We start from the raw sequence: 11762 nt of genomic DNA, 5'->3' as shown, positions 1-11762 counted from the left end.
GCCACTCAAAGTGCTAGTTTTTGGATCAGGCCCTGTTGAGACTAGCAATTCTCTGGATCACCTGTCTTACTAGTCTATTATGATCCAGGAAATGTTTACCCCTTGTTGCTCATTCCCATACCTAGAATCACGCTATTACAATTATTCTATGCAGGATTATAAATTTTATCTATTTCCTCAAGATGTTTAGCCATCATCAATCTTGTTGGAGGCCTAGTTACACACTGGGAAATGGAAGAGAACAATTTTATAAAATAGACAGGATATAAGTAATATAGCTAGTAATGTTAATAAAGTCACAAGTAAGGATTTAATAGTTGAGAAGTTACATTTTTGGGTTAAAATTTTGCTTGTGTTTCTGATTGAGCTTGAGTGATCTTATAAGAAAATTCATATTCATGGTCAGGCTCAGAGCAGGTATTATTAATTGGCCAGGTGAAGTCTCCTACCTTGTAATGTCAATAGTGGCCTAAACAGAACTGTAATTTCTTTTTAGAATAAATTTTATGAGGGCTATCTAGTTAGAGTCTTGGAGTAGGGAAACGCACCAAGGTAACACAGAAGTACTAGACATAGGTAATTTACCATAAACCTAACAATTAGATTAGTTCATAATCAAAGGTGTGAGCAAATATCAAAGTAATTGGTATACAGGCCTGGTCTGGTGTCTTGGGTCAGCCGTCTACCTCAGATGTCGTTGTCTTCTCATCCTGGCCTGGTAGCTTTTTCTTCATTTGAGCATTGTTTTAAGGTGAGCGGTACTCTATAGGCCAGCCCACTGCAGGGGCTCTTTCTGACTGGAAACTAATCCAAAAGTCAATTTCCTTTAGCTTTTACTGTGTATGGTCTAGTTAAGAGTACCTGGTAAAGGGTCCTTTCATTCAGGTTGGAGACAGTTCATTAAGTCATGCCTGTTCCAGTATGTGTAATCCCCTAGTTGCAGGTTATGGGGCATCGGATCTTTACCCAAGGATAGATTACTGAGCTTCAGAAACAAACCTAGAGTGTCCTTTTAATAATTCAGTTAAACTTTGCAGCAATGTAACACAACAGCAAGGAATGATCTGGGAAGTGTCTTAGTAAATATAGACCTCAATTAACAAAACTAGAATTTAATATCCACTAAAATATAATCTTTTTCTCTCTAAAGTTACCCTCATTTTTATCAAATATAGTCAAATCAAGATTAATTTGTTTACAAGTTAAGTCTAATTATTTGATCATATAGGCTCTTTTAAATTGGCTGTGTTAGAACTTTTAATAAGGAGTCTCAGGCTAGAATGTTAATAAGGTTTCCTAAGGCCAGGAAAGCCACGTCAGGGGCTTGTCATAGATTTCTGCCTTACAGATTCAGGTAAATTGTTTTCTCTTTAAGGTCCTTAAAATACCTTGAGATTCCTGTATCTGTTAGGAGATGATCTTCCTAATTTATCTGAGACAGCCACTGGGGACCTAAGAGTTTCATCTCTGGAGGGACCAGGTAGAGAGAAAAGATAACTGTTCTAAGTCTGCTTACATAGGTATAATTCATCAAATTGCTGTGAATCATAACTAGCTTAAGGAGAAGAGTTTCTTTATGCCTGGGAAACAGATTAAAAGCCAGTAATATTTCAGACAAAATAAAAATTATGACCATATTTATCAGTTTACTCGGTCCCATGTAACTAATCCTTTTGTTAACAGTATTATGAAATCAGTTTTCATCAGACCTTTAAAATTTCCTACCCAGTTTAGTTCAGTGCTATAGTTTGAAATTTACTAGAAACCAGTAAATCTCCTTGAAGAGAAAGCATTTTGTAAAATCATCAGAATAAAACAATAACTGTCTATAAATGACAAAAGATTTAAAAGCATGGTTAAACACCATTACACTGTAATCGATAAAGAAACCTGGTCACAATAACCAGAATTATGACTGGTAACATTTCAGATATGCCAGAATTTTAGGGAGTCCATATAAATTCTAGAATATCTATATTAATAATACTTTCTCATACAATATAACTTAGGAAGATTTATTATTCATTTGACAATACTTTCCATATTATGAAACTTACTACTTTAAAAATCTCTCTTTGGGATGTTTCAGGGGCCCTCTGTGGCATCCCAAAGTTAACTGTAGATCGAAAGAACTTTAATCAGAAATTGATATTTGGGAAGCTTGTTAAAAGGTTTCAAAACACTTGGTCAGATAAAAGTATAGATCACTGTGAAATAGTACTCATTCATTAACAAGAAACTATTTCAAAGGTAAAGGCAGAACGTATCACTTAAGGGGTATAAGTAGCTTTACAATCTGTTACTGAAGGCGGATTAACATTTTAAGAAAACTTTGTCCTCTTAACAGAGAGAAAACCAAATCTAGTCTTGTACCGGCTTACTTCTAAGATTCATTTACTTTGACCAAATTTATTTTAAACTTAGTCAATCCCGACCATATACAAAACTCTTTCCTCAGGGTTCCTCTGCCACAAACCTTCCACAACTTTTTATACTCATATTATTTTGTCCCTTATTTTTTTCTTCCATTTAGAAGTAACCAGCTTCAGGACAAAGTCACTATTTTCCATTAACAAAATATAATTCCATTTTTTATATCTTCCTTTACACATTCATCTTACTTTCCTAGGATACTGAGATGTTTCCCTTAATAGTAGAGAATATTTCAGGGTGGCACCAACCATTTATTAATATTTCTAAACACCTTTAGTTTTTCTATAAGAGGAAGTCAAATATTAAGTAATTAATATTTCAATCTTATCTTACTGAAAATGGCATAGATATTTAATAAACTCCTATCATTTAACTTAATTTAGCACAACTCTAGAATTTAAAGATACCAAATATTTACAGAGATTAACTAAAGCATACATTTAAAAAAATATATTTTTAAAGAATGTACCCAAAAGCTCTCATCTCATTTGTATTTAACTTACTTAAGAATTTTATCACACCACATTACTGGTTTGTTTTTGTTTGTTTGTTTGTTTTTTACAAATCTGCAACAAATATAACAGGATCTTATTTGACTTTCATTAAACCTAGGTACAGTAAAGGTATTATACTTAATATTGATGACTCTGAAGATGTCTATATTAATTAGAACAAACTTAAACTAAACTTAATACCAAGCATTAACTTAATATTGAATATTTTCCAGTTCACGTGAACCTGAAAGTCAATTTGGTCAGTTTTTATTTTAGAAATACTTAATTTGTAAGCTCTTGTTTTAAGTCAATTAAGCAGAGCTCTTTGACTTTGATTTTTTTTTTTTTTTAGCAGTAGAAATATCTCATCTATAATGTGTACACAGACTTATAAACAGACAAAAGCTAGAGCTATCATAGCTTCACTTTTGAGTTAGGTATTACAATATAAATTTACTGCTTATAAACAACAGGTGGAGTAAGCTGAATTTGCTTGCTCAAATCAAGGCTTACTATTTATGAAAAAGACATTTAAGATTTCTTGAGAGTCTGAAGGACCCGTCAGGGTTCTGAGTTCTAAAATGCCAAAAATCTCTTTGGCCTTTAAGTTTTACCTCGTTGAGCTAATCAGGCTCAGTCCTAGGTCATTGTTTGCTGTATTTACATTTCTGATCTGCAAGACAAAGACAGTTGCTTCCAGTTCCCCAAAGAACTGGTCTGTCACGCAGGCCCAATTGTATCTCCTTAATTTGCTTTTTTGTATCAGTGAGAAGAGCTCTAAACAAAGAATTCCATGTTTTAAAACTTTAAGGTTTACTTTATCTTGTCTTCAAAAGCTTGCGTAAGGCATTTAGTAAGGTCTCTTTCCTGGAGTTCTAAGTTAAACCCAGGGTAAATCTCTTATTTTTATTAGCCCCTGAATATTAGTTTTTAGTTTTACTTTATATTGGATGGCTCAGGCAACTCTACTGGCTTCCTTTAGTTTGTTTAATTAATATTTTCTGAGGGACAGATACATACCCAGCCTTATAATACCAAGAAGGGGAAGTGTTTTTCCATTGAAACATATCGATCCCACAACATAATTAAGCAAAAGAGGTTTATATAAAGCCCATTTAAATATACCAATTTTACAAACTTTTATCTCAATTTTATCAACTCTTAAACCTTTAATTTTGTTATTTATTAGGTTTAATCAATAATTCTTATTTCAAAAAGGAGTGCCAGAAGCCTTTTCCTTTTATTTGTTGTCCACTTTATCTATTTTTATATAAAAGTCTCTGGGATCACCAAGTTTGAGCCGAAGGACTTAGGCCCTTGTAAATTTTTCATTTGATTAATTGGTCTGTTGCCACAATCATTGATCAAGTATCTCAGTCTATATATATTTTTTCCAGCCCTATAAATATATACATTTTAAACTGGGGTAAATAAACGGACTTGTTTGAACTTTAATGTTGGGGACCAGTAGGTGATCTCTTTGGCCTTTTTTTTTTTTTTAACTTTACGTAGTGTAGTATCAAAACCTTGTATCTTAATCCAAAAATGTCCATTTTATTTATTCCATTCAAAATAACCATCTAAAAATATTTATCCATTTGGGATAAGTCCCTTATTTTTTTCTTGTTAAGAAAAAAATCTTTTGACATTTTTACATTCCTTTTTTCAGTTACTCAACCTAATTAACATTAATTATTCTAATGTTTTTATTAGCATCTCTAAAACCCATTGAAGGGAAAGAGAAAACACAAATGTAGGTTTCCAAACCATTCTTTTCCCTCTTTTAAACTAAGTTCTTAGGTTAACCATTAGATATATTTTTCCACCTTTAAACTTGATTGATTTTAATAGGTACCAATAAAACAGCCGTTTATAATGAGAGTTCTCTTAACTTTCACCAATTTATGAGTTTCTCCAAATTAAAGGATCCATCAAATGGCCATCAATTAATACATATATAGTGCATTTAAACCAATAAGATAAAGAGGCTTTTCCACATGAGAGTGGGGGCATTGCCTAAATAAAATTTAAAAGTTTGCTCCCCAGAAGGTAAAGACCTTTGTGGTCCAGGCTGATGCAACAAAGGTTAAGATGGGAAAATGCCTGAGAATTGGTACAATCAAAGGATTGTTGAGAATCCCAATTTATTTGCTTGGCCACCATATGTACACAATACTTGTACCTTTTGCATGGCAGAGCCCAAGTTTTCCTTAAAAAAAAAAAAAAGGAAACACATATATACATACATACACACACACACACAAAACACCCAGAGAAAGATAAAACATTTACATTTCAAGAACACAGGAAGAGAAATCCAAGTTCCCCCTAAAGGGGCTTTTGTTCTTATAAGGTCAGATTCCAAAAAAATGTTTTTATCAGGCCTGGCTTGTTATTTTCAGGGTGAGATTTTTTTAAAATTCCCAATTAAAGTTGTAAGTTTTGTACATACAGAAACCTGGCTGGGGTATTAGTTGGAGGCTGGCAATCTGTCATTTCTTTTTCCTTTTTTTTTTTTTGAAAGTTCTATTCCCCATTCTCAGGTCAGGTTGCCAGAATAAAATTGCTAGTAGGTTTTCCTGCAAGGACACCTGCGCGGCATGAGGGCTTTGCCTCCACCACTCCTGCAGGTTTCTCAGCCACCTGAGAAAGCTGTTGCCAGCCAGGAGGATGGTCCCATTTTTGGAGTTGAAAGGTTCCTCATAAGAGTTTTACTTTTATCCTGAAAAATTCAATGGAGGTAGCCAAATTGAGGAAAGTGTTAGACCAGTCTCTTACCTAACCACTCAGTCCATACCCCAGTATCTTTCAACAAGCCCCACCCATGGAGTCTCCTCTGGGTGGGTATTTCCCCCCAGTATCTTTCAACTGGAGGCCAGGTACCTGGATACACCGCCAAATAAAACTCAGGATCATCAACCAATATGGGAGATCCGAGAACCAGGAGAGACTCACCCAAATTCGTCTGGGCTCCCCAAGGAGGCGGATGGGCACAAAGGGCCACTGCTGATACCAAGGCTCCAGTTCCTCATAGAGTTGAGGCGAAGGAGAGAAGCCTGCTCTGGGTCCCATCTGGGTCGCCAAAACTGTCGACTGAAATAAATGCATAGCCTAAAAGTTAAGAGTTATGTTTTATTTGGCGGGAGGACTTCAGCCAGGATGACAGCCTCTCAGATCACTCTGAGGGACTGCTCCAAAGAGGTAGGGGAGGAGCTAGGATAGATAGGAGCTTTACAACAAAGACCAGGTAGTTGGAACGATAAAAGATTGCTTGTTATCTAAAGAAAACAAGGCATCTCAAGTTAAAGAATTTAGTGCTTTTCTATGTATGGGAGGAAGCAAACATTTGGGCTCACTGAATTCATTCCTTTGACAAGCACCTAGCTATCTAGGGCCAGTATCCTGTCCATTCTAATTCTCAGTCCGCTCAGAGTGCACCACTGTGAGTGGCTGCAGAGGCTGGGCTGCAGGCCTGTCCGCACTGCAGGGTGGTGGCAGCCGCTGATGACTTGGTTTCAGCATTCTTTGCTTACTGATATGGTTGCAGTATTTTCATTCACGTTGCAGTATTTTCGTTCACAGTATACAGTAGGAAAGTAGGATGTATGCCTTGAGTAAAAAGAAAAGTGTGAGGAATGGAATTGCATTTTTCTAAGGGAAAAGAAAGTGATTGGATCCTAGAGCTCATTGTTTCTAGATGGGGAAAAAATAAGGGACAAACTAATATGGATACAGAGTTGTGGGAAGTTTGTTGAAAGGGAAGACTTAAAAAGGAGTTTTGTGTATGGTTGGGCTGAGGTTAGATTAAACTTGATTAGGTAAATGGGTTTTGTTAAAAGTAGGCTGGTGCAGGACTAGGTTTGGTTCCTCTCTGTTAAGAGAACAAGTTTACTTGGAATGCTTCTGTTAACAGATTGTGCGAAACTTTTAAATATTTTTTGACGAACTTTCTTTCAAACTCTAAAGTTCTTTTTGTCGCCGATAGGTGCAACTGGTGTTCCAGGTTCTTGTCCTGTCCCAGAAAGAATTCAGAGACAAGACTTAGAGGTTAAAAAGGTAAAGTGAGGATTTATTAAAGGATGGATAGTACGCTCTCAGGGGAGAGCGGCCAGGCTCAGGTGAGCAGCTGCCCTGAGTTTCTTTGGGAAGTTAGTTACATAGGGTGTAAAAATGAATGGGCGGAATATTCATTGGGGAGGGAAGGGTTTGGGGTCGTATTCCCTGATTATCATCCCAACTCCACCTTCCCAAAGGGAGGAGGGATTTTTGTCCTTATTTAGTCTGGATCGGACGTGTCATGGCATCGGTGCATGATGGGTACCTCTGATCTGCAAGGCTAATTTTATTGAAATGAGGGCATAATGAGTAAAAGGTTACATTCGGACACTGGAAATTCCTGCCTTTTCTGACCTTTCTTTGTTGGTCTCCAAGCCAAAAGGTGTGGCTCCTTATCAGCCCGAAGATTCCAGCTTTTCTTTCTCTGCCTGGGGATCCCTGCTGCTCACATGATGTGTGGCTTCCTGCATTTGGCCTGTGCCCTTCCTTTCTGCCCAATTCCTGCCATTTGGTCTGTGTCCCCCTTTCTCTGCTCATATCTAGCTATCTGCCTGCTCTAACATTTTGACTTCAGCTAACTTTGGGTTGCTTCAGGGGGCCCCTGAGGCATCCAGAGAAAAATATTTAACTGGGATTGGTTGATATGTTGAATTACACAGGAAGCGTTGTCAAATGAGCGATGAGCCTCCTCAGATTATACGGTATGGATGAATGTTAATACGGGCATTCTGGAGGTTATGTGGAGTTTCTGAAATTTGAATGTGTCACAGTATAATGCTATAGGTCATGGTTCTGGTTGTTATCTTGGAATGCCGTATGTCCCAGCAACTTGATTAAGCTTCTTTGTCAAAAACATTGTCCTGTATTGTGGAGAAGTCTAATTTTCTGAGCTCTGTGCCACGAGCCATTGCAGTGCAACTTTATGACCTCAAGATCTCCTCTTGTAACTATTAAATTTTTAGACAATAAAATTGCTTTAGATCAGGTGTTAGCCAAAAAAAGCGTTACGGAAACGACAGGCCATCCAAGAAACAAGCACCACTCGGAGGGTTGGAGTACTCAGATGTATTACGCTGGCGGGCTCAGAGGGGCTTCTGCTCCAAAGCTCTGAACACTTCCAAGATGTGCACATGAGGTTTTATAGGGTGAAGTACAAGCTTGGGGTATTCGGCCAATGGGCATGGGACAGCTTTAGCAGCATCATTATCACAAAAGTGGAGGCAGGGAGACAGCAAACCAACATTCCAAAGCCAGATACGTATCTTTGAAAACCCAGCTGGCTAGAAAAAAACATCAACAGCAAACCAACACTAATTAACTTAGATTTACAAGTTAGTCCAGCAGAACTCAGATCAGTATTCTGATACTTAGATTTGGAGTTATCTTGTTAGCCCCGCCCAGCCTCTCCTTCACAGTCCTAGACTTGTGAGTTATCTTGTTAGACCAGCCCTGCTTTTCCTTCACAAAAGGAGACATGTGCAGTGACCAATAGCTCTTAATATAAGTGTTAATACATCAAAAGTTAAAACCTACTCAGATAAATATAGACTGCTGGCTCCCTGGCTACAAGTCTCCCCCAAAGTGCCAGGTCCAGACAGGTTTTCAGGCTTAGTCTCCTGAATTCCTCAGGAAATGAGATCTTAATCATACAAGACTCAGATCCAGGACTTGGAACTAAGGGGTATTTCCAACTCAGTGTCCATTCCCCAAATTGATGTAGGACTACACCCGGTTTCAGCAGGAAGTAGCCAGAATGGTTGTTGCCCCATTCCCTGAAAGATTTGTGGAGGGTGAAACAGGATTGGAGATTGAGTTCTTCTGTCAAGTTTGATTAACCTCTCTACCCAAAATATGATTCTCCTTTTTGTCCTCCTTAAAATGGAGGATTATCAAAGAAAAGAGGGGAATTGTAACCAGGCAGGACCCTATGGGCCCTTCCTGGGACAGACCCCTCCCCCATATCCTCTGCTTTATTTCCTCTCTGAAGTATCCAGGTAACAGTACTTCATGCACATTTTCTGAGTTTTTCAGATGCTAAAACCCACCACCAAATGAAAGAAATTAACTATTTGATGGTCATGAGAATGTAGCCCGCCCCACTTCTGACACTTAAGGATTGATCCCCATCAACCAATCAGAATTGTGCAAGCTGATCACGTGCCCTGCCCCCCTTTCATCAGCTGGGCTTTAAAAATTCTCAGCTGAAACCTTTTGGTGTGTTCAGGGGTTTAGGGGGGAGCATGAGCCACCTGTTCTTGCTTGCCCCAGCAATAAAACTTCCTCTGCTTCAAACTCCAACGTTTTGGTATTTTTTTGGCTTCACCGTGTGTGAGAAACACAAACTTGTGTTTGGTAACAGTCTCTTTCACAACCATTAGCTTAAAAAAAAAAAAAAAAGACAATTTTGCTGATCTTGTAATAATAGAAACAGATATGTGTCAGAAATAATAATTTAAAATTAATTTACTTCTTGTGGAATAGAAATTTATTCTGGCTTTAATTTTTCCTAATAACATAACTTTTATACAGTTTATGTGCTTATAGACCTAGGAATGTTTACATGTTGATGCTCTGCTTATTAAACATATTTATCCTATGAATTAAAATTGATATCAATTTCCTACATTTTATTATTCTTACATTTTAAGAAGCAAGGTATCCAGATGATAAGCTTCACTGGATACTATTAAATTTGGAAACTTTCATCTAGCCATTTAAAACACTTTGATAAAAGCAATATTCCCCCGAACCAGTTATTCCTGGGTTCCAATTATTCTTTTAAAATGTGATGGTAAAACAGTTATACATAAGTAACATAAAATAACTCCAAGTAAGCAGATACGGGCAGTTGCGTGGATAGGAATTGTGCAGAAGTTTAAAATCTGCTGAATGGCAATTAGGGAGAATTCAAAGGAAAGAGAATCCCTGTGTCCTTTAGATAAACTGCTGGGGCCAGTAAACAATTCTTCCTTAAGTAAGGAAAAGGCATTCTCTTCTCTTTTAGTACCTAGTACCCAAATTCCTGAAGATGGACTGAGAATCCACTTATTATAAGGCATTTTTTTGCTTAAAAAAAAAAAAAAACAACACAAATGAAGTCATTGTCTTACACTATCTGGGCTTCTAGAAGACTGTTGAAAGATGGAACCCTCTGTGTTCCCTCCCCTCAAAAATAAACTATTAGACCTCATCGTTTGTGGAACAAGAAGTCTTTCGTATTGACAAAAATCCCATTGTGTTGCCAATAGGAATCCCTATCAATATTTTTACATTTGGGCTCTGTGGAAAATACTATTTTATTGCATCTTCCTTCCATTTAAGATTGTTTTCATTGTTTTCATTATTAAAGTTTAAATTTCTCTTGACATGATGTCTTTGAATTAATGAGTGAAAGGAAATTTAAATGCAATTGTGGGATATGTAGAATCAAGATTTTATGTAATAGAACATATACATATATGTATATAATTTTTTCCCGTTTTTTCCTCTTCTTCAGCAAAGACCTTTTAGAATAGCATCCAGTTTCTTCCTCCAGAACTCTATGATGATGTGGCCTTTTAAATTACTTTAGCATATATAAGTTAGTCTGTTATATGTTTGTGTATGACCCAGAAGGATATTCAAATGAAGAATTAGCATCAGCACGTCCCTAATCAGCTGCAGTTTAGTACTCATAGGAAAGTAACATCAGTGTATAGGCTAAAAACATCGTCAATGTCATACTCCCAGGAGGTAAGTTACCTAGTCTGAAGTGAAACCTGCCTCTGTAATAAGGACGCATTACCTGAAAGACAAAGTGTGTGACGCAGCATAGTCAGATTTTGAGTCGAACATAGAGTTATCTGCAGCTGTTATGGTCTGCATTGCTGTCTGCATAGATAATGGTTTATGTAACAGCACCAATTCAAGTTAGAAATACTTCTTAAATTAAGTCACCCCACAATACATGGACTTGTATCACAAATGGCAAAGTATATCATTAAGAGTTTTATGCTAAGAAAATAGCTTTGTCTAGAAAATAGCCTTGGCTACCTTGAAGAGAAAGGAATCTGGTTGAAGGTTTCCCATATAATCATTCTGGAAGCTGGGTGATCAATGGGTGATCAAGAACAGAAAATGAAAGTTGGCTGGAGAGCAGGAAGCACAGCCAGTCATGACTCAAGAGTACTTTGGTTGGTTTGCCACCGGCACTGCCCCTGGTGGACACCAGGGCTCTTGTTTTATTGTCTCTGCCAAACCATTGAGCAGGGACGCTCAGGCTGCTGCCACGGGCTCCACGTCTGTCTCTGTTCAACAGCTGATGCCGAGGCTTCTGCCATTGGTAGTTTCTCAGCTGCCAGCATCTTTTGAAGTCTTGGTTGGAAGGACCCAACTGGTCAAGCCTGGATTCTGAGCCTCTAGCCAGGCTACCAGGAGGGCAAGAAGAGAGTGTCTACAGCTACTTTGGGTTCTGGGGTGGGAAGCCACACTTACACAAGCAGAGAATGCCCTGTAATAAGTAGTTCCTGGGTGCTAGTTACATAAACACAACCGATGTCCACCATGAAAGCCTCACTGTGCCAATTTTCAGTGCAACAGCAAGGACATACAACTAACTGAAAGATGCATTATAAATATTTGTATTTAAAAATATACTTTCATTGCTTGAAAATAGTGGAATTTTCCCTTACGTATCATGTCATAAATTGGTGAACTTCAGCTTAACATAATCTCTTATTTTTCATAGACTTGTCCTCCTAAATATGATGGCACAAAAAATCAGTAGCTAGATTCTGTTTT

Source organism: Camelus bactrianus, chromosome 7, assembly GCF_048773025.1.
Source record: "Camelus bactrianus isolate YW-2024 breed Bactrian camel chromosome 7, ASM4877302v1, whole genome shotgun sequence".
Classification (NCBI taxonomy): domain Eukaryota; kingdom Metazoa; phylum Chordata; class Mammalia; order Artiodactyla; family Camelidae; genus Camelus; species Camelus bactrianus.
The sequence above is the reverse complement of the archived record's forward strand: the minus strand, read 5'-3'. Positions refer to the sequence as shown.